The sequence below is a fragment of the Oreochromis aureus genome, linkage group 9 (assembly GCF_013358895.1).
Source record: "Oreochromis aureus strain Israel breed Guangdong linkage group 9, ZZ_aureus, whole genome shotgun sequence".
NCBI lineage: Eukaryota > Metazoa > Chordata > Actinopteri > Cichliformes > Cichlidae > Oreochromis > Oreochromis aureus.
The window spans coordinates 11469667-11494495 of NC_052950.1; the positions used below are offsets into that span (position 1 = coordinate 11469667).

General features: G+C 47.0%; 16 non-coding genes across 16 annotated transcripts; all 16 read right to left on the bottom strand.

The window, feature by feature from the left end:
- Positions 1-1350: 1350 nt before the first annotated feature.
- Positions 1351-1431, bottom strand: trnas-aga. Its single transcript has one exon. It is a non-coding gene; the product is annotated as a tRNA-Ser (tRNA).
- A 1993-nt stretch (positions 1432-3424) lies between these two features.
- On the bottom strand, positions 3425-3506 carry trnas-aga. Its single transcript has one exon. It is a non-coding gene; the product is annotated as a tRNA-Ser (tRNA).
- Positions 3507-5501: 1995 nt separating this feature from the next.
- trnas-aga lies at positions 5502-5583 on the bottom strand. Its single transcript has one exon. It is a non-coding gene; the product is annotated as a tRNA-Ser (tRNA).
- A 1993-nt stretch (positions 5584-7576) lies between these two features.
- trnas-aga lies at positions 7577-7658 on the bottom strand. The gene has a single exon. It is a non-coding gene; the product is annotated as a tRNA-Ser (tRNA).
- Positions 7659-8220: 562 nt separating this feature from the next.
- trnag-ucc lies at positions 8221-8292 on the bottom strand. The gene has a single exon. It is a non-coding gene; the product is annotated as a tRNA-Gly (tRNA).
- A 1371-nt stretch (positions 8293-9663) lies between these two features.
- On the bottom strand, positions 9664-9745 carry trnas-aga. Its single transcript has one exon. It is a non-coding gene; the product is annotated as a tRNA-Ser (tRNA).
- A 570-nt stretch (positions 9746-10315) lies between these two features.
- Positions 10316-10387, bottom strand: trnag-ucc. The gene has a single exon. It is a non-coding gene; the product is annotated as a tRNA-Gly (tRNA).
- A 1361-nt stretch (positions 10388-11748) lies between these two features.
- On the bottom strand, positions 11749-11830 carry trnas-aga. The gene has a single exon. It is a non-coding gene; the product is annotated as a tRNA-Ser (tRNA).
- A 1998-nt stretch (positions 11831-13828) lies between these two features.
- On the bottom strand, positions 13829-13910 carry trnas-aga. The gene has a single exon. It is a non-coding gene; the product is annotated as a tRNA-Ser (tRNA).
- Positions 13911-15908: 1998 nt separating this feature from the next.
- trnas-aga lies at positions 15909-15989 on the bottom strand. Its single transcript has one exon. It is a non-coding gene; the product is annotated as a tRNA-Ser (tRNA).
- Positions 15990-16551: 562 nt separating this feature from the next.
- Positions 16552-16623, bottom strand: trnag-ucc. Its single transcript has one exon. It is a non-coding gene; the product is annotated as a tRNA-Gly (tRNA).
- A 1359-nt stretch (positions 16624-17982) lies between these two features.
- On the bottom strand, positions 17983-18063 carry trnas-aga. The gene has a single exon. It is a non-coding gene; the product is annotated as a tRNA-Ser (tRNA).
- Positions 18064-18624: 561 nt separating this feature from the next.
- On the bottom strand, positions 18625-18696 carry trnag-ucc. Its single transcript has one exon. It is a non-coding gene; the product is annotated as a tRNA-Gly (tRNA).
- A 1362-nt stretch (positions 18697-20058) lies between these two features.
- On the bottom strand, positions 20059-20141 carry trnas-aga. The gene has a single exon. It is a non-coding gene; the product is annotated as a tRNA-Ser (tRNA).
- Positions 20142-20703: 562 nt separating this feature from the next.
- Positions 20704-20775, bottom strand: trnag-ucc. The gene has a single exon. It is a non-coding gene; the product is annotated as a tRNA-Gly (tRNA).
- Positions 20776-22931: 2156 nt separating this feature from the next.
- Positions 22932-23013, bottom strand: trnas-aga. The gene has a single exon. It is a non-coding gene; the product is annotated as a tRNA-Ser (tRNA).
- Between the last annotated feature and the right edge of the window lie 1816 nt (positions 23014-24829).

Sequence of the window (24829 nt, forward strand, 5' to 3'; positions counted from 1 at the left end):
ACTGATTCATTGTCCTGTTTATACAGCCTTTCAGGACAATTAACAAGGTGGGCATTTTGATTACACGCTTGTCAGCTTCTAAACTGCTCAAAAGGTAGATCCCTAAAAAGACTAGTGGTTTCATGCAACTGCACATTTAATCTCATCAGCAAAGCTTCTTTGCTATTCAAGTGTGGCCTCTCACGCATTTAACGCCTTGCGTGATTGCTAGCACCTTGAGAGTCGCAATGGTCACGCGACTTCTTCAGGTCACACCAGACAAGGTGTGAAAAGGTGTGAATCTGGGACGATGACTTCCTTGGCTCCTCTTTCAAGTTATTTGGACACTGGCAAAAGGTTTTAAGCTTAATTAAAAAATGAGAGCAAGTGTCTGTGTCCCGAATCCAAAGTGGGAGCTGATTCCACAGAGAGGGACCTGAAAAGTGATGGCTCTGCCTTCCATTCTACTTTTAAATCCCGTCGGAAGCCAGCAGTCTGAGAGCAAAGCACTCTGTTGGGATGATATGGCACTGTGAGATCTTGTAGACAAAATTGGTCGTGATCATTCAAGACCTTGTGTGTGAGGGCAAGTATTTGGATTTTTATTTGGGATTTAATAGGGAGCCAATGAAGAGAGAAGTCCATATGGGGAAATATACGCTCTCCTTCTAGTCCCTGACTGTACTCTGGATGCAGCGTTTTGGAACAAGCGTAATTCTTTTCAGGAAGCTTTTAGGACACCCTGAAAATAATGAATTTGAATAGTGGAGGCTAGAAGTAGTGAATGCATCCTTCCTCTCTATCATTAGATGGAGAGAGTGTACAAAAACCCGGCATAGTGGGTCTGTGGCCACTCTTGCTTGCGCTTTTGTGTGTCCGTCAGCCAGCTGTGGAGAAGAGCAAAGTTATTACATACAAAGAGCTGAAGTGAAAAGCAGTGTTTCAAACAATGAAATGTGTCCACTCTTTGTGCTTTTCATGCAGTAATGTTTGATGTTTGAAGCTATTTCTGCTGTTGTCCCATTCCCAGTGAAATCCGCTGTCCGTCCAATCCCGATCCCAGTCCTCTTGCAATGCAATCAGCATTTGTCAGACGCATCAGTCATCGGCTTGCGGCGGCAGCGGCGGTACTCAGACAGGATCCTGGAGGACTGCACAGGAGCACGTCTGGGGTGGCTAAAAGACTGACTGAAGGACGCCATGTTTACTGAAGGTGTGCCTAATTTTGCCAGGACATAGCTGGGTCCATTGCTACTGCGTGCTCTATTTTCTGGAGCAAAGGTCGGGCTATTTCTCCTGGCACCCTCTCAGGTGATCTCCATACCGCGGCTTCTTCTCAAGTCGACGTGTGGACTGCCGCAAAAAGCTGACCGTTGTCGACAGGATTCGAACCTGTGCGGGAGACCCCAATGGATTTCTAGTCCATCGCCTTGACCGCTCGGCCACAACAACCACATTTGCCCATTAACTACATACTTGAAAGACATGCGTCTTCCAAGTCCTCGTCATCGTCTTTCAAGTCGGATCTGCTCAACAACGCCACGCTGGATTGTAAATCGGGTAGCTGCATGGCTTTGGTGCGCAAGCTTGTGGTTTTGCAGTTCCGTCAGATCGGTGCAGCACAGCTGCGGTTGCAGCTAGCTGGCTGACATTAGCTTGCTTGCTTGCTTGCATGAACAGTTACACACACAGCTGATGATTTTGCCACCTGCAAAGAGCTGATCAGTACATGGTTAGTAGAATGTTATCTTCATTCCAAACATTCAGCAAAACGTTTAAAGTGGGACTGGGTGTCTTTATGAAGAAGTAGCGTGTCAAATCCCAGTTTCATGTAAGGCGATGAGACCTCAAAGCCTGTGTGAGCAGTGCTTTTCAGCAAACGGCAGCAGCGAGGCCGATGAAGAATGCACCTGGCTTGACATTGTAAGCCTTTGCAGAAAGAGCGGAGAACAGTTTTAGTGTAAAAGTGAGCGCAGACCTGCTTGAACAGCACTACTAGTGGCAACTGCGATGGCGGGAATCGAACCCGGGTCAACTGCTTGGAAGGCAGCTATGCTCGCCACTATACCACCATCGCTATGAAAGCTGGCAACATTACTGATTCATTGTCCTGTTTATACAGCCTTTCAGGACAATTAACAAGGTGGGCATTTTGATTACACGCTTGTCAGCTTCTAAACTGCTCAAAAGGTAGATCCCTAAAAAGACTAGTGGTTTCATGCAACTGCACATTTAATCTCATCAGCAAAGCTTCTTTGCTATTCAAGTGTGGCCTCTCACGCATTTAACGCCTTGCGTGATTGTTAGCACCTTGAGAGTCGCAATGGTCACGTGACTTCTTCAGGTCACACCAGACAAGGTGTGAAAAGGTGTGAATCTGGGACGATGACTTCCTTGGCTCCTCTTTCAAGTTATTTGGACACTGGCAAAAGGTTTTAAGCTTAATTAAAAATGAGAGCAAGTGTCTGTGTCCCGAATCCAAAGTGGGAGCTGATTCCACAGAGAGGGACCTGAAAAGTGATGGCTCTGCCTTCCATTCTACTTTTAAATCCCGTCGGAAGCCAGCAGTCTGAGAGCAAAGCACTCTGTTGGGATGATATGGCACTGTGAGATCTTGTAGACAAAATTGGTCGTGATCATTCAAGACCTTGTGTGTGAGGGCAAGTATTTGGATTTTTATTTGGGATTTAATAGGGAGCCAATGAAGAGAGAAGTCCATATGGGGAAATATACGCTCTCCTTCTAGTCCCTGACTGTACTCTGGATGCAGCGTTTTGGAACAAGCGTAATTCTTTTCAGGAAGCTTTTAGGACACCCTGAAAATAATGAATTTGAATAGTGGAGGCTAGAAGTAGTGAATGCATCCTTCCTCTCTATCATTAGATGGAGAGAGTGTACAAAGGCCGGCATAGTGGGTCTGTGGCCACTCTTGCTTGCGCTTTTGTGTGTCCGTCAGCCAGCTGTGGAGAAGAGCAAAGTTATTACATACAAAGAGCTGAAGTGAAAAGCAGTGTTTCAAACAATGAAATGTGTCCACTCTTTGTGCTTTTCATGCAGTAATGTTTGATGTTTGAAGCTATTTCTGCTGTTGTCCCATTCCCAGTGAAATCCGCTGTCCGTCCAATCCCGATCCCAGTCCTCTTGCAATGCAATCAGCATTTGTCAGACGCATCAGTCATCGGCTTGCGGCGGCAGCGGCGGTACTCAGACAGGATCCTGGAGGACTGCACAGGAGCACGTCTGGGGTGGCTAAAAGACTGACTGAAGGACGCCATGTTTACTGAAGGTGTGCCTAATTTTGCCAGGACATAGCTGGGTCCATTGCTACTGCGTGCTCTATTTTCTGGAGCAAAGGTCGGGCTATTTCTCCTGGCACCCTCTCAGGTGATCTCCATACCGCGGCTTCTTCTCAAGTCGACGTGTGGACTGCCGCAAAAAAGCTGACCGTTGTCGACAGGATTCGAACCTGTGCGGGGAGACCCCAATGGATTTCTAGTCCATCGCCTTGACCGCTCGGCCACAACAACCACATTTGCCCATTAACTACATACTTGAAAGACATGCGTCTTCCAAGTCCTCGTCATCGTCTTTCAAGTCGGATCTGCTCAACAACGGCCACGCTGGATTGTAAATGCGGTAGCTGCATGGCTTTGGTGCGAAAGCTTGTGGTTTTGCAGTTCCGTCAGATCGGTGCAGCACAGCTGCGGTTGCAGCTAGCTGGCTGACATTAGCTTGCTTGCTTGCTTGCATGAACAGTTACACACACAGCTGATGATTTTGCCACCTGCAAAGAGCTGATCAGTACATGGTTAGTAGAATGTTATCTTCATTCCAAACATTCAGCAAAACGTTTAAAGTGGGACTGGGTGTCTTTATGAAGAAGTAGCGTGTCAAATCCCAGTTTCATGTAAGAGGCGATGAGACCTCAAAGCCTGTGTGAGCAGTGCTTTTCCACAGCAAACGGCAGCAGCGAGGCCGATGAAGAATGCACCTGGCTTGACATTGTAAGCCTTTGCAGAAAGAGCGGAGAACAGTTTTAGTGTAAAAGTGAACGCAGACCAGCTTGAACAGCACTACTAGTGGCAACTGCGATGGCGGGGATCGAACCCAGGTCAACTGCTTGGAAGGCAGCTATGCTCGCCACTATACCACCATCGCTATGAAAGCTGGCAACATTACTGATTCATTGTCCTGTTTATACAGCCTTTCAGGACAATTAACAAGGTGGGCATTTTGATTACACGCTTGTCAGCTTCTAAAACTGCTCAAAAGGTAGATCCCTAAAAGACTAGTGGTTTCATGCAACTGCACATTTAATCTCATCAGCAAAGCTTCTTTGCTATTCAAGTGTGGCCTCTCACGCATTTAACGCCTTGCGTGATTGTTAGCACCCTTGAGAGTCGCAATGGTCACGTGACTTCTTCAGGTCACACCAGACAAGGTGTGAAAAGGTGTGAATCTGGGACGATGACTTCCTTGGCTCCTCTTTCAAGTTATTTGGACACTGGCAAAAGGTTTTAAGCTTAATTAAAAATGAGAGCAAGTGTCTGTGTCCCGAATCCAAAGTGGGAGCTGATTCCACAGAGAGGGACCTGAAAAGTGATGGCTCTGCCTTCCATTCTACTTTTAAATCCCGTCGGAAGCCAGCAGTCTGAGAGCAAAGCATTCTGTTGGGATGATATGGCACTGTGAGATCTTGTAGACAAAATTGGTCGTGATCATTCAAGACCTTGTGTGTGAGGGCAAGTATTTGGATTTTTATTTGGGATTTAATAGGGAGCCAATGAAGAGAGAAGTCCATATGGGGAAATATACGCTCTCCTTCTAGTCCCTGACTGTACTCTGGATGCAGCGTTTTGGAACAAGCGTAATTCTTTTCAGGAAGCTTTTAGGACACCCTGAAAATAATGAATTTGAATAGTGGAGGCTAGAAGTAGTGAATGCATCCTTCCTCTCTATCATTAGATGGAGAGAGTGTACAAAAACGGGCATAGTGGGTCTGTGGCCACTCTTGCTTGCGCTTTTGTGTGTCCGTCAGCCAGCTGTGGAGAAGAGCAAAGTTATTACATACAAAGAGCTGAAGTGAAAAGCAGTGTTTCAAACAATGAAATGTGTCCACTCTTTGTGCTGTTCATGCAGTAATGTTTGATGTTTGAAGCTATTTCTGCTGTTGTCCCATTCCCAGTGAAATCCGCTGTCCGTCCAATCCCGATCCCAGTCCTCTTGCAATGCAATCAGCATTTGTCACATGCATCAGTCATCGGCTTGCGGCGGCGGTACTCAGACAGGATCCTGGAGGACTGCACAGGAGCACGTCTGGGGTGGCTAAAAGACTGACCGAAGGACGCCATGTTTACTGAAGGTGTGCCTAATTTTGCCAGGACATAGCTGGGTCCATTGCTACTGCGTGCTCTATTTTCCTGGAGCAAAGGTCGGGCTATTTCTCCTGGCACCCTCTCAGGTGATCTCCATACCGCGGCTTCTTCTCAAGTCGACGTGTGGACTGCCGCAAAAAAGCTGACCGTTGTCGACAGGATTCGAACCTGTGCGGGGAGACCCCAATGGATTTCTAGTCCATCGCCTTGACCGCTCGGCCACAACAACCACATTTGCCCGTTAACTACATACTTGAAAGACATGCGTCTTCCAAGTCCTCGTCATCATCGTCTTTCAAGTCGGATCTGCTCAACAACGGCCACGCTGGATTGTAAATGCGGTAGCTGCATGGCTTTGGTGCGAAAGCTTGTGGTTTTGCAGTTCCGTCAGATCGGTGCAGCACAGCTGCGGTTGCAGCTAGCTGGCTGACATTAGCTTGCTTGCTTGCTTGCATGAACAGTTACACACACAGCTGATGATTTTGCCACCTGCAAAGAGCTGATCAGTACATGGTTAGTAGAATGTTATCTTCATTCCAAACATTCAGCAAAACGTTTAAAGTGGGACTGGGTGTCTTTATGAAGAAGTAGCGTGTCAAATCCCAGTTTCATGTAAGAGCGATGAGACCTCAAAGCCTGTGTGAGCAGTGCTTTTCCACAGCAAACGGCAGCAGCGAGGCCGATGAAGAATGCACCTGGCTTGACATTGTAAGCCTTTGCAGAAAGAGCGGAGAACAGTTTTAGTGTAAAAGTGAGCGCAGACCTGCTTGAACAGCACTACTAGTGGCAACTGCGATGGCGGGAATCGAACCCGGGTCAACTGCTTGGAAGGCAGCTATGCTCGCCACTATACCACCATCGCTATGAAAGCTGGCAACATTACTGATTCATTGTCCTGTTTATACAGCCTTTCAGGACAATTAACAAGGTGGGCATTTTGATTACACGCTTGTCAGCTTCTAAACTGCTCAAAAGGTAGATCCCTAAAAAGACTAGTGGTTTCATGCAACTGCACATTTAATCTCATCAGCAAAGCTTCTTTGCTATTCAAGTGTGGCCTCTCACGCATTTAACGCCTTGCGTGATTGTTAGCACCTTGAGAGTCGCAATGGTCACGCGACTTCTTCAGGTCACACCAGACAAGGTGTGAAAAGGTGTGAATCTGGGACGATGACTTCCTTGGCTCCTCTTTCAAGTTATTTGGACACTGGCAAAAGGTTTTAAGCTTAATTAAAAATGAGAGCAAGTGTCTGTGTCCCGAATCCAAAGTGGGAGCTGATTCCACAGAGAGGGACCTGAAAAGTGATGGCTCTGCCTTCCATTCTACTTTTAAATCCCGTCGGAAGCCAGCAGTCTGAGAGCAAAGCACTCTGTTGGGATGATATGGCACTGTGAGATCTTGTAGACAAAATTGGTCGTGATCATTCAAGACCTTGTGTGTGAGGGCAAGTATTTGGATTTTTATTTGGGATTTAATAGGGAGCCAATGAAGAGAGAAGTCCATATGGGGAAATATACTCTCCTTCTAGTCCCTGACTGTACCCTGGATGCAGCGTTTTGGAACAAGCGTAATTCTTTTCAGGAAGCTTTTAGGACACCCTGAAAATAATGAATTTGAATAGTGGAGGCTAGAAGTAGTGAATGCATCCTTCCTCTCTATCAATAGATGGAGAGAGTGTACAAAAGGCCGGCATAGTGGGTCTGTGGCCACTCTTGCTTGCGCTTTTGTGTCCGTCAGCCAGCTGTGGAGAAGAGCAAAGTTATTACATACAAAGAGCTGAAGTGAAAAGCAGTGTTTCAAACAATGAAATGTGTCCACTCTTTGTGCTTTTCATGCAGTAATGTTTGATGTTTGAAGCTATTTCTGCTGTTGTCCCATTCCCAGTGAAATCCGCTGTCCGTCCAATCCCGATCCCAGTCCTCTTGCAATGCAATCAGCATTTGTCAGACGCATCAGTCATCGTCATCGGCGCGGGCGGTACTCAGACAGGATCCTGGAGGACTGCACAGGAGCACGCCTGGGTGGCTAAAAGACTGACTGAAGGACGCCATGTTTACTGAAGGTGTGCCTAATTTTGCCAGGACATAGCTGGGTCCATTGCTACTGCGTGCTCTATTTTCTGGAGCAAAGGTGGGGCTATTTCTCCTGGCACCCTCTCAGGTGATCTCCATACCGCGGCTTCTTCTCAAGTCGACGTGTGGACTGCCGCAAAAAAGCTGACCGTTGTCGACAGGATTCGAACCTGTGCGGGGAGACCCCAATGGATTTCTAGTCCATCGCCTTGACCGCTCGGCCACAACAACCACATTTGCCCATTAACTACATACTTGAAAGACATGCGTCTTCCAAGTCCCACGTCATCGTCTTTCAAGTCGGATCTGCTCAACAACGGCCACGCTGGATTGTAAATCGCGGTAGCTGCATGGCTTTGGTGCGAAAGCTTGTGGTTTTGCAGTTCCGTCAGATCGGTGCAGCACAGCTGCGGTTGCAGCTAGCTGGCTGACATTAGCTTGCTTGCTTGCTTGCATGAACAGTTACACACACAGCTGATGATTTTGCCACCTGCAAAGAGCTGATCAGTACATGGTTAGTAGAATGTTATCTTCATTCCAAACATTCAGCAAAACGTTTAAAGTGGGACTGGGTGTCTTTATGAAGAAGTAGCGTGTCAAATCCCAGTTTCATGTAAGAGGCGATGAGACCTCAAAGCCTGTGTGAGCAGTGCTTTTCCACAGCAAACGGCAGCAGCGAGGCCGATGAAGAATGCACCTGGCTTGACATTGTAAGCCTTTGCAGAAAGAGCGGAGAACAGTTTTAGTGTAAAAGTGAACGCAGACCTGCTTGAACAGCACTACTAGTGGCAACTGCGATGGCCGGGAATCGAACCCGGGTCAACTGCTTGGAAGGCAGCTATGCTCGCCACTATACCACCATCGCTATGAAAGCTGGCAACATTACTGATTCATTGTCCTGTTTATACAGCCTTTCAGGACAATTAACAAGGTGGGCATTTTGATTACACGCTTGTCAGCTTCTAAACTGCTCAAAAGGTAGATCCCTAAAAGACTAGTGGTTTCATGCAACTGCACATTTAATCTCATCAGCAAAGCTTCTTTGCTATTCAAGTGTGGCCTCTCACGCATTTAACGCCTTGCGTGATTGTTAGCACCTTGAGAGTCGCAATGGTCACGTGACTTCTTCAGGTCACACCAGACAAGGTGTGAAAAGGTGTGAATCTGGGACGATGACTTCCTTGGCTCCTCTTTCAAGTTATTTGGACACTGGCAAAAAGGTTTTAAGCTTAATTAAAAAATGAGAGCAAGTGTCTGTGTCCCGAATCCAAAGTGGGAGCTGATTCCACAGAGAGGGACCTGAAAAGTGATGGCTCTGCCTTCCATTCTACTTTTAAATCCCGTCGGAAGCCAGCAGTCTGAGAGCAAAGCACTCTGTTGGGATGATATGGCACTGTGAGATCTTGTAGACAAAATTGGTCGTGATCATTCAAGACCTTGTGTGTGAGGGCAAGTATTTGGATTTTTATTTGGGATTTAATAGGGAGCCAATGAAGAGAGAAGTCCATATGGGGGAAGTATACTCTCTCCGACTAGTCCCTGACTGTACCCTGGATGCAGCGTTTTGGAACAAGCGTAATTCTTTTCAGGAAGCTTTTAGGACACCCTGAAAATAATGAATTTGAATAGTGGAGGCAAGAAGTAGTGAATGCATCCTTCCTCTCTATCAATAGATGGAGAGAGTGTACAAAGGCCGGCATAGTGGGTCTGTGGCCACTCTTGCTTGCGCTTTTGTGTGTCCGTCAGCCAGCTGTGGAGAAGAGCAAAGTTATTACATACAAAGAGCTGAAGTGAAAAGCAGTGTTTCAAACAATGAAATGTGTCCACTCTTTGTGCTTTTCATGCAGTAATGTTTGATGTTTGAAGCTATTTCTGCTGTTGTCCCATTCCCAGTGAAATCCGCTGTCCGTCCAATCCCGATCCCAGTCCTCTTGCAATGCAATCAGCATTTGTCAGACGCATCAGTCATCGGCTTGCGGCGGCAGCGGCGGTACTCAGACAGGATCCTGGAGGACTGCACAGGAGCACGTCTGGGGTGGCTAAAAGACTGACTGAAGGACGCCATGTTTACTGAAGGTGTGCCTAATTTTGCCAGGACATAGCTGGGTCCATTGCTACTGCGTGCTCTATTTTCCTGGAGCAAAGGTGGGGCTATTTCTCCTGGCAACCTCTCAGGTGATCTCCATACCGCGGCTTCTTCTCAAGTCGACGTGTGGACTGCCGCACAAAAGCTGACCGTTGTCGACAGGATTCGAACCTGTGCGGGGAGACCCCAATGGATTTCTAGTCCATCGCCTTGACCGCTCGGCCACAACAACCACATTTGCCCATTAACTACATACTTGAAAGACATGCGTCTTCCAAGTCCTACGTCATACGTCTTTCAAGTCGGATCTGCTCAACAACGGCCACGCTGGATTGTAAATCACGGTAGCTGCATGGCTTTGGTGCGAAAGCTTGTGGTTTTGCAGTTCCGTCAGATCGGTGCAGCACAGCTGCGGTTGCAGCTAGCTGGCTGACATTAGCTTGCTTGCTTGCTTGCATGCTTGCATGAACAGTTACACACACAGCTGATGATTTTGCCACCTGCAAAGAGCTGATCAGTACATGGTTAGTAGAATGTTATCTTCATTCCAAACATTCAGCAAAACGTTTAAAGTGGGACTGGGTGTCTTTATGAAGAAGTAGCGTGTCAAATCCCAGTTTCATGTAAGAGGCGATGAGACCTCAAAGCCTGTGTGAGCAGTGCTTTTCCACAGCAAACGCAGCAGCGAGGCCGATGAAGAATGCACCTGGCTTGACATTGTAAGCCTTTGCAGAAAGAGCGGAGAACAGTTTTAGTGTAAAAGTGAACGCAGACCTGCTTGAACAGCACTACTAGTGGCAACTGCGATGGCCGGGAATCGAACCCGGGTCAACTGCTTGGAAGGCAGCTATGCTCGCCACTATACCACCATCGCTATGAAAGCTGGCAACATTACTGATTCATTGTCCTGTTTATACAGCCTTTCAGGACAATTAACAAGGTGGGCATTTTGATTACACGCTTGTCAGCTTCTAAACTGCTCAAAAGGTAGATCCCTAAAAGACTAGTGGTTTCATGCAACTGCACATTTAATCTCATCAGCAAAGCTTCTTTGCTATTCAAGTGTGGCCTCTCACGCATTTAACGCCTTGCGTGATTGTTAGCACCTTGAGAGTCGCAATGGTCACGTGACTTCTTCAGGTCACACCAGACAAGGTGTGAAAAGGTGTGAATCTGGGACGATGACTTCCTTGGCTCCTCTTTCAAGTTATTTGGACACTGGCAAAAGGTTTTAAGCTTAATTAAAAATGAGAGCAAGTGTCTGTGTCCCGAATCCAAAGTGGGAGCTGATTCCACAGAGAGGGACCTGAAAAGTGATGGCTCTGCCTTCCATTCTACTTTTAAATCCCGTCGGAAGCCAGCAGTCTGAGAGCAAAGCACTCTGTTGGGATGATATGGCACTGTGAGATCTTGTAGACAAAATTGGTCGTGATCATTCAAGACCTTGTGTGTGAGGGCAAGTATTTGGATTTTTATTTGGGATTTAATAGGGAGCCAATGAAGAGAGAAGTCCATATGGGGAAATATACGCTCTCCTTCTAGTCCCTGACTGTACTCTGGATGCAGCGTTTTGGAACAAGCGTAATTCTTTTCAGGAAGCTTTTAGGACACCCTGAAAATAATGAATTTGAATAGTGGAGGCTAGAAGTAGTGAATGCATCCTTCCTCTCTATCATTAGATGGAGAGAGTGTACAAAGGTCGGCATAGTGGGTCTGTGGCCACTCTTGCTTGCGCTTTTGTGTGTCCGTCAGCCAGCTGTGGAGAAGAGCAAAGTTATTACATACAAAGAGCTGAAGTGAAAAGCAGTGTTTCAAACAATGAAATGTGTCCACTCTTTGTGCTGTTCATGCAGTAATGTTTGATGTTTGAAGCTATTTCTGCTGTTGTCCCATTCCCAGTGAAATCCGCTGTCCGTCCATTCCCGATCCCAGTCCTCTTGCAATGCAATCAGCATTTGTCAGACGCATCAGTCATCGGCTTGCGGCGGCGGTACTCAGACAGGATCCTGGAGGACTGCACAGGAGCACGTCTGGGGTGGCTAAAAGACTGACTGAAGGACGCCATGTTTACTGAAGGTGTGCCTAATTTTGCCAGGACATAGCTGGGTCCATTGCTACTGCGTGCTCTATTTTCTGGAGCAAAGGTCGGGCTATTTCTCCTGGCACCCTCTCAGGTGATCTCCATACCGCGGCTTCTTCTCAAGTCGACGTGTGGACTGCCGCAAAAAAGCTGACCGTTGTCGACAGGATTCGAACCTGTGCGGGGAGACCCCAATGGATTTCTAGTCCATCGCCTTGACCGCTCGGCCACAACAACCACATTTGCCCATTAACTACATACTTGAAAGACATGCGTCTTCCAAGTCCCACGTCATATGTCTTTCAAGTCGGATCTGCTCAACAACGCCACGCTGGATTGTAAATGCGGTAGCTGCATGGCTTTGGTGCGAAAGCTTGTGGTTTTGCAGTTCCGTCAGATCGGTGCAGCACAGCTGCGGTTGCAGCTAGCTGGCTGACATTAGCTTGCTTGCTTGCTTGCATGAACAGTTACACACACAGCTGATGATTTTGCCACCTGCAAAGAGCTGATCAGTACATGGTTAGTAGAATGTTATCTTCATTCCAAACATTCAGCAAAACGTTTAAAGTGGGACTGGGTGTCTTTATGAAGAAGTAGCGTGTCAAATCCCAGTTTCATGTAAGAGGCGATGAGACCTCAAAGCCTGTGTGAGCAGTGCTTTTCCACAGCAAACGGCAGCAGCGAGGCCGATGAAGAATGCACCTGGCTTGACATTGTAAGCCTTTGCAGAAAGAGCGGAGAACAGTTTTAGTGTAAAAGTGAACGCAGACCTGCTTGAACAGCACTACTAGTGGCAACTGCGATGGCGGGAATCGAACCCGGGTCAACTGCTTGGAAGGCAGCTATGCTCGCCACTATACCACCATCGCTATGAAAGCTGGCAACATTACTGATTCATTGTCCTGTTTATACAGCCTTTCAGGACAATTAACAAGGTGGGCATTTTGATTACACGCTTGTCAGCTTCTAAACTGCTCAAAAGGTAGATCCCTAAAAAGACTAGTGGTTTCATGCAACTGCACATTTAATCTCATCAGCAAAGCTTCTTTGCTATTCAAGTGTGGCCTCTCACGCATTTAAAGCCCTTGCGTGATTGCTAGCACCTTGAGAGTCGCAATGGTCACGCGACTTCTTCAGGTCACACCAGACAAGGTGTGAAAAGGTGTGAATCTGGGACGATGACTTCCTTGGCTCCTCTTTCAAGTTATTTGGACACTGGCAAAAGGTTTTAAGCTTAATTAAAAATGAGAGCAAGTGTCTGTGTCCCGAATCCAAAGTGGGAGCTGATTCCACAGAGAGGGACCTGAAAAGTGATGGCTCTGCCTTCCATTCTACTTTTAAATCCCGTCGGAAGCCAGCAGTCTGAGAGCAAAGCATTCTGTTGGGATGATATGGCACTGTGAGATCTTGTAGACAAAATTGGTCGTGATCATTCAAGACCTTGTGTGTGAGGGCAAGTATTTGGATTTTTATTTGGGATTTAATAGGGAGCCAATGAAGAGAGAAGTCCATATGGGGAAATATACGCTCTCCTTCTAGTCCCTGACTGTACTCTGGATGCAGCGTTTTGGAACAAGCGTAATTCTTTTCAGGAAGCTTTTAGGACACCCTGAAAATAATGAATTTGAATAGTGGAGGCTAGAAGTAGTGAATGCATCCTTCCTCTCTATCATTAGATGGAGAGAGTGTACAAAGGCCGGCATAGTGGGTCTGTGGCCACTCTTGCTTGCGCTTTTGTGTGTCCGTCAGCCAGCTGTGGAGAAGAGCAAAGTTATTACATATACAAAGAGCTGAAGTGAAAAGCAGTGTTTCAAACAATGAAATGTGTCCACTCTTTGTGCTGTTCATGCAGTAATGTTTGATGTTTGAAGCTATTTCTGCTGTTGTCCCATTCCCAGTGAAATCCGCTGTCCGTCCAATCCCGATCCCAGTCCTCTTGCAATGCAATCAGCATTTGTCACATGCATCAGTCATCGGCTTGCGGCGGCGGTACTCAGACAGGATCCTGGAGGACTGCACAGGAGCACGTCTGGGGTGGCTAAAAGACTGACCGAAGGACGCCATGTTTACTGAAGGTGTGCCTAATTTTGCCAGGACATAGCTGGGTCCATTGCTACTGCGTGCTCTATTTTCCTGGAGCAAAGGTCGGGCTATTTCTCCTGGCAACCTCTCAGGTGATCTCCATACTGCGGCTTCTTCTCAAGTCGACGTGTGGACTGCCGCACGAAAGCTGACCGTTGTCGACAGGATTCGAACCTGTGCGGGGAGACCCCAATGGATTTCTAGTCCATCGCCTTGACCGCTCGGCCACAACAACCACATTTGCCCATTAACTACATACTTGAAAGACATGCGTCTTCCAAGTCCTCGTCATCGTCTTTCAAGTCGGATCTGCTCAACAACGGCCACGCTGGATTGTAAATCGCGGTAGCTGCATGGCTTTGGTGCGAAAGCTTGTGGTTTTGCAGTTCCGTCAGATCGGTGCAGCACAGCTGCGGTTGCAGCTAGCTGGCTGACATTAGCTTGCTTGCTTGCTTGCATGAACAGTTACACACACAGCTGATGATTTTGCCACCTGCAAAGAGCTGATCAGTACATGGTTAGTAGAATGTTATCTTCATTCCAAACATTCAGCAAAACGTTTAAAGTGGGACTGGGTGTCTTTATGAAGAAGTAGCGTGTCAAATCCCAGTTTCATGTAAGAGGCGATGAGACCTCAAAGCCTGTGTGAGCAGTGCTTTTCCACAGCAAACGGCAGCAGCGAGGCCGATGAAGAATGCACCTGGCTTGACATTGTAAGCCTTTGCAGAAAGAGCGGAGAACAGTTTTAGTGTAAAAGTGAACGCAGACCTGCTTGAACAGCACTACTAGTGGCAACTGCGATGGCCGGAATCGAACCCGGGTCAACTGCTTGGAAGGCAGCTATGCTCGCCACTATACCACCATCGCTATGAAAGCTGGCAACATTACTGATTCATTGTCCTGTTTATACAGCCTTTCAGGACAATTAACAAGGTGGGCATTTTGATTACACGCTTGTCAGCTTCTAAACTGCTCAAAAGGTAGATCCCTAAAAGACTAGTGGTTTCATGCAACTGCACATTTAATCTCATCAGCAAAGCTTCTTTGCTATTCAAGTGTGGCCTCTCACGCATTTAACGCCTTGCGTGATTGTTAGCACCTTGAGAGTCGCAATGGTCACGTGACTTCTTCAGGTCACACCAGACAAGGTGTGAAAAGGTGTGAATCTGGGACGATGACTTCCTTGGCTCCTCTTTCAAGTTATTTGGACACTGGCAAAAAGGTTTTAAGCTTAATTAAAAAATGAGAGCAAGTGTCTGTGTCCCGAATCCAAAGTGGGAGCTGATTCCACAGAGAGGGACCTGAAAAGTGATGGCTCTGCCTTCCATTCTACTTTTAAATCCCGTCGGAAGCCAGCAGTCTGAGAGCAAAGCACTCTGTTGGGATGATATGGCACTGTGAGATCTTGTAGACAAAATTGGTCGTGATCATTCAAGACCTTGTGTGTGAGGGCAAGTATTTGGATTTTTATTTGAGATTTAATAGGGAGCCAATGAAGAGAGAAGTCCATATGGGGAAGTATACTCTCCTTCTAGTCCCTGACTGTACCCTGGATGCAGCGTTTTGGAACAAGCGTAATTCTTTTCAGGAAGCTTTTAGGACACCCTGAAAATAATGAATTTGAATAGTGGAGGCAAGAAGTAGTGAATGCATCCTTCCTCTCTATCAATAGATGGAGAGAGTACAAAAAGGCCGGCATAGTGGGTCTGTGGCCACTCTTGCTTGCGCTTTTGTGTGTCCGTCAGCCAGCTGTGGAGAAGAGCAAAGTTATTACATACAAAGAGCTGAAGTGAAAAGCAGTGTTTCAAACAATGAAATGTGTCCACTCTTTGTGCTTTTCATGCAGTAATGTTTGATGTTTGAAGCTATTTCTGCTGTTGTCCCATTCCCAGTGAAATCCGCTGTCCGTCCAATCCCGATCCCAGTCCTCTTGCAATGCAATCAGCATTTGTCAGACGCATCAGTCATCGGCTTGCGGCGGCAGCGCGGTACTCAGACAGGATCCTGGAGGACTGCACAGGAGCACGTCTGGGGTGGCTAAAAGACTGACTGAAGGACGCCATGTTTACTGAAGGTGTGCCTAATTTTGCCAGGACATAGCTGGGTCCATTGCTACTGCGTGCTCTATTTTCTGGAGCAAAGGTGGGGCTATTTCTCCTGGCACCCTCTCAGGTGATCTCCATACCGCGGCTTCTTCTCAAGTCGACGTGTGGACTGCCGCAAAAAAGCTGACCGTTGTCGACAGGATTCGAACCTGTGCGGGAGACCCCAATGGATTTCTAGTCCATCGCCTTGACCGCTCGGCCACAACAACCACATTTGCCCATTAACTACATACTTGAAAGACATGCGTCTTCCAAGTCCTACGTCATATGTCTTTCAAGTCGGATCTGCTCAACAACGGCCACGCTGGATTGTAAATGCGGTAGCTGCATGGCTTTGGTGCGAAAGCTTGTGGTTTTGCAGTTCCGTCAGATCGGTGCAGCACAGCTGCGGTTGCAGCTAGCTGGCTGACATTAGCTTGCTTGCTTGCTTGCATGAACAGTTACACACACAGCTGATGATTTTGCCACCTGCAAAGAGCTGATCAGTACATGGTTAGTAGAATGTTATCTTCATTCCAAACATTCAGCAAAACGTTTAAAGTGGGACTGGGTGTCTTTATGAAGAAGTAGCGTGTCAAATCCCAGTTTCATGTAAGAGGCGATGAGACCTCAAAGCCTGTGTGAGCAGTGCTTTTCCACAGCAAACGGCAGCAGCGAGGCCGATGAAGAATGCACCTGGCTTGACATTGTAAGCCTTTGCAGAAAGAGCGGAGAACAGTTTTAGTGTAAAAGTGAACGCAGACCTGCTTGAACAGCACTACTAGTGGCAACTGCGATGGCCGGGAATCGAACCCGGGTCAACTGCTTGGAAGGCAGCTATGCTCGCCACTATACCACCATCGCTATGAAAGCTGGCAACATTACTGATTCATTGTCCTGTTTATACAGCCTTTCAGGACAATTAACAAGGTGGGCATTTTGATTACACGCTTGTCAGCTTCTAAACTGCTCAAAAGGTAGATCCCTAAAAAGACTAGTGGTTTCATGCAACTGCACATTTAATCTCATCAGCAAAGCTTCTTTGCTATTCAAGTGTGGCCTCTCACGCATTTAACGCCTTGCGTGATTGTTAGCACCTTGAGAGTCGCAATGGTCACGCGACTTCTTCAGGTCACACCAGACAAGGTGTGAAAAGGTGTGAATCTGGGACGATGACTTCCTTGGCTCCTCTTTCAAGTTATTTGGACACTGGCAAAAGGTTTTAAGCTTAATTAAAAATGAGAGCAAGTGTCTGTGTCCCGAATCCAAAGTGGGAGCTGATTCCACAGAGAGGACCTGAAAAGTGATGGCTCTGCCTTCCATTCTACTTTTAAATCCCGTCGGAAGCCAGCAGTCTGAGAGCAAAGCACTCTGTTGGGATGATATGGCACTGTGAGATCTTGTAGACAAAATTGGTCGTGATCATTCAAGACCTTGTGTGTGAGGGCAAGTATTTGGATTTTATTTGGGATTTAATAGGGAGCCAATGAAGAGAGAAGTCCATATGGGGAAATATACTCTCTCCTTCTAGTCCCTGACTGTACTCTGGATGCAGCGTTTTGGAACAAGCGTAATTCTTTTCAGGAAGCTTTTAGGACACCCTGAAAATAATGAATTTGAATAGTGGAGGCTAGAAGTAGTGAATGCATCCTTCCTCTCTATCATTAGATGGAGAGAGTGTACAAAAACCGGCATAGTGGGTCTGTGGCCACTCTTGCTTGCGCTTTTGTGTGTCCGTCAGCCAGCTGTGGAGAAGAGCAAAGTTATTACATACAAAGAGCTGAAGTGAAAAGCAGTGTTTCAAACAATGAAATGTGTCCACTCTTTGTGCTTTTCATGCAGTAATGTTTGATGTTTGAAGCTATTTCTGCTGTTGTCCCATTCCCAGTGAAATCCGCTGTCCGTCCATTCCCGATCCCAGTCCTCTTGCAATGCAATCAGCATTTGTCAGACGCATCAGTCATCGGCTTGCGGCGGCGGTACTCAGACAGGATCCTGGAGGACTGCACAGGAGCACGTCTGGGGTGGCTAAAAGACTGACCGAAGGGCGCCATGTTTACTGAAGGTGTGCCTAATTTTGCCAGGACATAGCTGGGTCCATTGCTACTGCGTGCTCTATTTTCTGGAGCAAAGGTTGGGCTATTTCTCCTGGCACCCTCTCAGGTGATCTCCATACCGCGCTTCTTCTCAAGTCGACGTGTGGACTGCCGCAAAAAAGCTGATCGTTGTCGACAGGATTCGAACCTGTGCGGGAGACCCCAATGGATTTCTAGTCCATCGCCTTGACCGCTCGGCCACAACAACCACATTTGCCCATTAACTACATACTTGAAAGACATGCGTCTTCCAAGTCCTACGTCATCGTCTTTCAAGTCGGATCTGCTCAACAACGGCCACGCTGGATTGTAAATGCGGTAGCTGCATGGCTTTGGTGCGAAAGCTTGTGGTTTTGCAGTTCCGTCAGATCGGTGCAGCACAGCTGCGGTTGCAGCTAGCTGGCTGACATTAGCTTGCTTGCTTGCTTGCATGAACAGTTACACACACAGCTGATGATTTTGCCACCTGCAAAGAGCTGATCAGTACATGGTTAGTAGAATGTTATCTTCATTCCAAACATTCAGCAAAACGTTTAAAGTGGGACTGGGTGTCTTTATGAAGAAGTAGCGTGTCAAATCCCAGTTTCATGTAAGAGGCGATGAGACCTCAAAGCCTGTGTGAGCAGTGCTTTTCCACAGCAAACGGCAGCAGCGAGGCCGATGAAGAATGCACCTGGCTTGACATTGTAAGCCTTTGCAGAAAGAGCGGAGAACAGTTTTAGTGTAAAAGTGAACGCAGACCTGCTTGAACAGCACTACTAGTGGCAACTGCGATGGCCGGGAATCGAACCCGGGTCAACTGCTTGGAAGGCAGCTATGCTCGCCACTATACCACCATCGCTATGAAAGCTGGCAACATTACTGATTCATTGTCCTGTTTATACAGCCTTTCAGGACAATTAACAAGGTGGGCATTTTGATTACACGCTTGTCAGCTTCTAAACTGCTCAAAAGGTAGATCCCTAAAAGACTAGTGGTTTCATGCAACTGCACATTTAATCTCATCAGCAAAGCTTCTTTGCTATTCAAGTGTGGCCTCTCACGCATTTAACGCCTTGCGTGATTGCTAGCACCTTGAGAGTCGCAATGGTCACGCGACTTCGTCAGGTCACACCAGACAAGGTGTGAAAAGGTGTGAATCTGGGACGATGACTTCCTTGGCTCCTCTTTCAAGTTATTTGGACACTGGCAAAAAGGTTTTAAGCTTAATTAAAAAATGAGAGCAAGTGTCTGTGTCCCGAATCCAAAGTGGGAGCTGATTCCACAGAGAGGGACCTGAAAAGTGATGGCTCTGCCTTCCATTCTACTTTTAAATCCCGTCGGAAGCCAGCAGTCTGAGAGCAAAGCACTCTGTTGGGATGATATGGCACTGTGAGATCTTGTAGACAAAATTGGTCGTGATCATTCAAGACCTTGTGTGTGAGGGCAAGTATTTGGATTTTTATTTGGGATTTAATAGGGAGCCAATGAAGAGAGAAGTCCATATGGGGAAATATACTCTCCTTCTAGTCCCTGACTGTACTCTGGATGCAGCGTTTTGGAACAAGCGTAATTCTTTTCAGGAAGCTTTTAGGACACCCTGAAAATAATGAATTTGAATAGTGGAGGCTAGAAGTAGTGAATGCATCCTTCCTCTCTATCATTAGATGGAGAGAGTGTACAAAGGCCGGCATAGTGGGTCTGTGGCCACTCTTGCTTGCGCTTTTGTGTGTCCGTCAGCCAGCTGTGGAGAAGAGCAAAGTTATTACATACAAAGAGCTGAAGTGAAAAGCAGTGTTTCAAACAATGAAATGTGTCCACTCTTTGTGCTTTTCATGCAGTAATGTTTGATGTTTGAAGCTATTTCTGCTGTTGTCCCATTCCCAGTGAAATCCGCTGTCCGTCCATTCCCGATCCCAGTCCTCTTGCAATGCAATCAGCATTTGTCAGACGCATCAGTCATCGGCTTGCGGCGGCGGTACTCAGACAGGATCCTGGAGGACTGCACAGGAGCACGTCTGGGGTGGCTAAAAGACTGACTGAAGGACGCCATGTTTACTGAAGGTGTGCCTAATTTTGCCAGGACATAGCTGGGTCCATTGCTACTGCGTGCTCTATTTTCTGGAGCAAAGGTTGGGCTATTTCTCCTGGCACCCTCTCAGGTGATCTCCATACCGCGGCTTCTTCTCAAGTCGACGTGTGGACTGCCGCAAAAATAGCTGATCGTTGTCGACAGGATTCGAACCTGTGCGGGGGAGACCCCAATGGATTTCTAGTCCATCGCCTTGACCGCTCGGCCACAACAACCACATTTGCCCATTAACTACATACTTGAAAGACATGCGTCTTCCAAGTCCTCACGTCATCGTCTTTCAAGTCGGATCTGCTCAACAACGGCCACGCTGGATTGTAAATGCGGTAGCTGCATGGCTTTGGTGCGAAAGCTTGTGGTTTTGCAGTTCCGTCAGATCGGTGCAGCACAGCTGCGGTTGCAGCTAGCTGGCTGACATTAGCTTGCTTGCTTGCTTGCATGAACAGTTACACACACAGCTGATGATTTTGCCACCTGCAAAGAGCTGATCAGTACATGGTTAGTAGAATGTTATCTTCATTCCAAACATTCAGCAAAACGTTTAAAGTGGGACTGGGTGTCTTTATGAAGAAGTAGCGTGTCAAATCCCAGTTTCATGTAAGAGGCGATGAGACCTCAAAGCCTGTGTGAGCAGTGCTTTTCCACAGCAAACGGCAGCAGCGAGGCCGATGAAGAATGCACCTGGCTTGACATTGTAAGCCTTTGCAGAAAGAGCGGAGAACAGTTTTAGTGTAAAAGTGAACGCAGACCTGCTTGAACAGCACTACTAGTGGCAACTGCGATGGCCGGGAATCGAACCCGGGTCAACTGCTTGGAAGGCAGCTATGCTCGCCACTATACCACCATCGCTATGAAAGCTGGCAGCATTACTGATTCATTGTCCTGTTTATACAGCCTTTCAGGACAATTAACAAGGTGGGCATTTTGATTACACGCTTGTCAGCTTCTAAACTGCTCAAAAGGTAGATCCCTAAAAAGACTAGTGGTTTCATGCAACTGCACATTTAATCTCATCAGCAAAGCTTCTTTGCTATTCAAGTGTGGCCTCTCACGCATTTAACGCCTTGCGTGATTGTTAGCACCTTGAGAGTCGCAATGGTCACGTGACTTCTTCAGGTCACACCAGACAAGGGCCGTTTATCAATGCCCAAGTACGCGAGTACGTACTCGCGCGCTCGGTGAGTACGTACCCGCCGAGAACGCACGGAGATGCGCACGCCCGAGAACGCGAGCACGGACTCGCTGGCGCTTCTCAATTCTCAAATCGCGAGCACGGACTCGTGATTTGTACAGTCGGAACACCAGCGTGCGTGATGATGTCACAGGTCCGGAGTTTTTACTGCCGTCCCCTCTTAATGTAACTGTGAGTAACATGTTATGAAGCTTAACTTTAATCACAGCCAAACCGGTTTACTCAGGAACAAATAACACACTGAAATAAACCAAACATTAACATTTAGAAGTGATCTACGTGACTTATATATCATTTTAACCTCAGTAGTGAAACCTCTATTAATAAAAATAGTGTACATGTACATACGTGTACATACCTTAATAAAAACAAGCAGGTGAGATGTTAGAACGCTTTTATTTCTATTCTAGTGGACACTCAATACTATAGACAGCTGCTGGGGTTTCTTTAACCTGAGTAGTGAGAAGACCGTGAGCGGGGGCGATGTGCCGGGAGTCCGCTGTTGAGTTTTGGACGAAATGCATTCTGGGATATATAGCTGTCCCAAGTCTACACCGATGCATGCTCGATAAAATGGGCGGATCGAGAACACATCCGGGACTTTTTCGCGTTCTCGGCGTGATGCGTACTTCGAATTGGAACAGTACTTGGTCTCCGACTGATGACGTATCACGAGTACACGAGAACGCAAGTACGCACAAGTACGCATATTGATAAACGCCCAAGGTGTGAAAAGGTGTGAATCTGGGACGATGACTTCCTTGGCTCCTCTTTCAAGTTATTTGGACACTGGCAAAAAGGTTTTAAGCTTAATTAAAAAATGAGAGCAAGTGTCTGTGTCCCGAATCCAAAGTGGGAGCTGATTCCACAGAGAGGGACCTGAAAAGTGATGGCTCTGCCTTCCATTCTACTTTTAAATCCCGTCGGAAGCCAGCAGTCTGAGAGCAAAGCATTCTGTTGGGATGATATGGCACTGTGAGATCTTGTAGACAAAATTGGTCGTGATCATTCAAGACCTTGTGTGTGAGGGCAAGTATTTGGATTTTATTTGGGATTTAATAGGGAGCCAATGAAGAGAGAAGTCCATATGGGGAAATATACGCTCTCCTTCTAGTCCCTGACTGTACTCTGGATGCAGCGTTTTGGAACAAGCGTAATTCTTTTCAGGAAGCTTTTAGGACACCCTGAAAATAATGAATTTGAATAGTGGAGGCTAGAAGTAGTGAATGCATCCTTCCTCTCTATCATTAGATGGAGAGAGTGTACAAAGGTCGGCATAGTGGGTCTGTGGCCACTCTTGCTTGCGCTTTTGTGTGTCCGTCAGCCAGCTGTGGAGAAGAGCAAAGTTATTACATACAAAGAGCTGAAGTGAAAAGCAGTGTTTCAAACAATGAAATGTGTCCACTCTTTGTGCTTTTCATGCAGTAATGTTTGATGTTTGAAGCTATTTCTGCTGTTGTCCCATTCCCAGTGAAATCCGCTGTCCGTCCAATCCCGATCCCAGTCCTCTTGCAATGCAATCAGCATTTGTCAGACGCATCAGTCATCGGCTTGCGGCGGCAGCGGCGGTACTCAGACAGGATCCTGGAGGACTGCACAGGAGCACGTCTGGGGTGGCTAAAAGACTGACTGAAGGACGCCATGTTTACTGAAGGTGTGCATAATTTTGCCAGGACATAGCTGGGTCCATTGCTACTGCGTGCTCTATTTTCTGGAGCAAAGGTCGGGCTATTTCTCCTGGCACCCTCTCAGGTGATCTCCATACCGCGGCTTCTTCTCAAGTCGACGTGTGGACTGCCGCAAAAAAGCTGACCGTTGTCGACAGGATTCGAACCTGTGCGGGGAGACCCCAATGGATTTCTAGTCCATCGCCTTGACCGCTCGGCCACAACAACCACATTTGCCCATTAACTACATACTTGAAAGACATGCGTCTTCCAAGTCCTACGTCATACGTCGTTCAAGTCTGATCTACTCAACAACGGCCACGCTGGATTGTAAATGCGGTAGCTGCATGGCTTTGGTGCGAAAGCTTGTGGTTTTGCAGTTCCGTCAGATCGGTGCAGCACAGCTGCGGTTGCAGCTAGCTGGCTGACATTAGCTTGCTTGCTTGCTTGCATGAACAGTTACACACACAGCTGATGATTTTGCCACCTGCAAAGAGCTGATCAGTACATGGTTAGTAGAATGTTATCTTCATTCCAAACATTCAGCAAAACGTTTAAAGTGGGACTGGGTGTCTTTATGAAGAAGTAGCGTGTCAAATCCCAGTTTCATGTAAGAGGCGATGAGACCTCAAAGCCTGTGTGAGCAGTGCTTTTCCACAGCAAACGGTAGCAGCGAGGCCGATGAAGAATGCACCTGGCTTGACATTGTAAGCCTTTGCAGAAAGAGCGGAGAACAGTTTTAGTGTAAAAGTGAACGCAGACCTGCTTGAACAGCACTACTAGTGGCAACTGCGATGGCCGGAATCGAACCGGGTCAACTGCTTGAAAGGCAACTATGCTCGCCACTATACCACCATCGCTATGAAAGCTGGCAACATTACTGATTCATTGTCCTGTTTATACAGCCTTTCAGGACAATTAACAAGGTGGGCATTTTGATTACACGCTTGTCAGCTTCTAAACTGCTCAAAAGGTAGATCCCTAAAAAGACTAGTGGTTTCATGCAACTGCACATTTAATCTCATCAGCAAAGCTTCTTTGCTATTCAAGTGTGGCCTCTCACGCATTTAACGCCTTGCGTGATTGTTAGCACCTTGAGAGTCGCAATGGTCACGCCGACTTCGTCAGGTCACACCAGACAAGGTGTGAAAAGGTGTGAATCTGGGACGATGACTTCCTTGGCTCCTCTTTCAAGTTATTTGGACACTGGCAAAAGGTTTTAAGCTTAATTAAAAAATGAGAGCAAGTGTCTGTGTCCCGAATCCAAAGTGGGAGCTGATTCCACAGAGAGGACCTGAAAAGTGATGGCTCTGCCTTCCATTCTACTTTTAAATCCCGTCGGAAGCCAGCAGTCTGAGAGCAAAGCACTCTGTTGGGATGATATGGCACTGTGAGATCTTGTAGACAAAATTGGTCGTGATCATTCAAGACCTTGTGTGTGAGGGCAAGTATTTGGATTTTTATTTGGGATTTAATAGGGAGCCAATGAAGAGAGAAGTCCATATGGGGAAATATACGCTCTCCTTCTAGTCCCTGACTGTACCCTGGATGCAGCGTTTTGGAACAAGCGTAATTCTTTTCAGGAAGCTTTTTAGGACACCCTGAAAATAATGAATTTGAATAGTGGAGGCTAGAAGTAGTGAATGCATCCTTCCTCTCTATCATTAGATGGAGAGAGTGTACAAAAGGCCGGCATAGTGGGTCTGTGGCCACTCTTGCTTGCGCTTTTGTGTGTCCGTCAGCCAGCTGTGGAGAAGAGCAAAGTTATTACATACAAAGAGCTGAAGTGAAAAGCAGTGTTTCAAACAATGAAATGTGTCCACTCTTTGTGCTTTTCATGCAGTAATGTTTGATGTTTGAAGCTATTTCTGCTGTTGTCCCATTCCCAGTGAAATCCGCTGTCCGTCCAATCCCGATCCCAGTCCTCTTGCAATGCAATCAGCATTTGTCAGACGCATCAGTCATCGGCTTGCGGCGGCAGCGGCGGTACTCAGACAGGATCCTGGAGGACTGCACAGGAGCACGTCTGGGGTGGCTAAAAGAC